The sequence below is a fragment of the Schistocerca serialis genome, unplaced genomic scaffold (assembly GCF_023864345.2).
Source record: "Schistocerca serialis cubense isolate TAMUIC-IGC-003099 unplaced genomic scaffold, iqSchSeri2.2 HiC_scaffold_1235, whole genome shotgun sequence".
NCBI lineage: Eukaryota > Metazoa > Arthropoda > Insecta > Orthoptera > Acrididae > Schistocerca > Schistocerca serialis.
Genome location: NW_026047442.1, coordinates 32501 through 35000, shown reverse-complemented (window position 1 = coordinate 35000; position 2500 = coordinate 32501).

Below are 2500 nucleotides of genomic sequence, written 5' to 3'. Positions count from 1 at the left end.
TCCCGGGGGCCCGCGCGAACACGCAAGCGTCCGCTCAATTATTCTGCAAACAGGAGGAGGCTGAGCTCCCCTGCACAACACACCTCGAAACCCTCTCAGGTCCCGGCGGCGCGCAGCGCCGTCCTAAGTACTTGGTCGGGTTCGAGAGAGGCGCAATCGCCCGGAGTTAGGCGAGTAGACGCTTTAGGTGCGACCACCCGTGCTCCCAACTGAGCTTGCCGCTGCCGACAGAGGCCCGGGAGCGTGCTGTCGTGGCATTGCCGGCGGGAGACAACACGCGCCACCTACGGTGACCGGCAGCTCCAACGCCAGCGCCACAGAAGGACAAAAGCCCCACTTGGGTGCCGAAGCGAACTCTCCCAGCACAGCGCACGCGCCAACACGTCCGCACAGCTGCGATACAAACCACCTGCGAGAACCGCTGGGGCGACCGAGCAGCAGACGGCGTCGCGGCGCCGAGCGCCGGGCGGCGGCGCATCCTCAGCGCACACAGTCCTCAATCGGACCAGCACACTGCAGATGGCCACCGCGCTTCGCACCGGGCCCGCGAGGACCTACTTTGGCCGCAAGGCGCCGCGAGCAGGGGGCGCCGGCGCGCAGCTGCGCCGCCTGCCGCGTCCGTCGGCCGGCGCGCCTGCCACTGGCCGCCCCCACCAGCCGGCTGTAGCGCGTGCGCCCACGCACCGCGCTGCCAGCACGCCGGGCGGCCCCCCCTCACCGGCCGGGGACGGTCCCACCCAGCCACCGCCGCGTATCGCCTCACACCCAGATCCCCTTTCACGTTCGTGGGCATGGTGGGTCCCCTTTCACGTTCGTGGGCATGGTGGGTATCCATGAAACAACCGGTTAATAGCTCGACCGATCGTCGCCAACACTGATTCACCTCTAGCGAGAACAACCGCACCACAACGGGTTACCAGTTGTTCATTTGCGTAACGTCACCAGCAAACGTAGACGTCCATCGCCATTTGCAACGAGTATTGCATGCCTGTGTCAGGTGTCACAACACACTACGTCTGCCCACATAGACGCAACAACATGTGCACGCCTAGAGAACACGTGGAAGGTAGCCCCCGTACGTATGCGGTGTCCATTGCGCGAACGACTGTCAGCCGGCCTCTGCAGCATGTCGCAGATGTGGAACGCGGTGCAACATGCTATCACAGTGTGTGAGAAGAGACGACTACGTCCGAATACACGCTCCACTACATCAACAGACTGCTCATGCTGATCGCCATCCAGGGCGTCCGTTCCTCCCACACGTCTGAATGGCGTACCACACTGCAATCCAGCTCCTAAAGGGAGACGACACGTAGCTGCGTCCACAATATTTGGACTGTATGGTCCGCCGTTGCTAGGCGCAGTCGTCGTACGGTCACACATGTGCCACGATGTATCATTCAGTACATACGGACCAATGTGCAGCACAGTTTGTGGGTTTTGCGTACATCCGCGGACAGGTGACAGGCCGTACCACAACGTAGGCTGAGTACGTCGGCATGCGAAGGGCATTGAACATGCAAACTTCTCAACGACCAGCTTGCGAAGGCAGGGGGGAAGGGGGGGGGCATGTACGTCCTGCTGCTATCCACATTACAGTGTATAGCAGGAGCATGTGGAAAGTCAGCAACACTTGCAAGGTGTTTAACATGACGCGATACACAGGGGACCGGGCAGTGCGAATAGCGAACTATATTGCGAGGGTTGCGGTTAGGCAACACTACACTAATTTAACGAGTTGCATAACAATTACAGAGCAGGTTCAGCGACAACGTGCGTCAGGTTAAGGCGCAATATAGGTTAGGTTGAGGCGCAATATGGGTTACGTTAAGGCACAAATTAGGTTACGTTAAGGCACAAATTAGGTTACGTTAAGGCACAAATTGGGTTACGTTAAGGCACAAATTGGGTTACGTTAAGGCACAAATTGGGTTACGTTAAGGCACAACATGGGTTACGTTAAGGCACAACATGGGTTACGTTAAGGCACAACATGGGTTACGTTAAGGCACAACATGGGTTACGTTAAGGCACAACATGGGTTACGTTAAGGCACAACATGGGTTACGTTAAGGCACAACATGGGTTACGTTAAGGCACAACATGGGTTACGTTAAGGCACAACATGGGTTACGTTAAGGCACAACATGGGTTAGGTTAAGGCACAACATGGGTTAGGTTAAGGCACAACATGGGTTAGGTTAAGGCACAACATGGGTTAAGTTAAGGCACAACGTAAGTTAGGTTAAGGCACAACGTAAGTTAGGTTAAGGCACAACGTAAGTTAGGTTAAGGCACAACGTAGGTTAGGTTAAGGCACAACGTAGGTTAGGTTAAGGCACAACGTAGGTTAGGTTAAGGCACAACGTAGGTTAGGTTAAGGCACAACGTAGGTTAGGTTAAGGCACAACGTAGGTTAGGTTAAGGCACAACGTAGGTTAGGTTAAGGCACAACGTAGGTTAGGTTAAGGCACAACGTAGGTTAGGTTAAGGCACAACG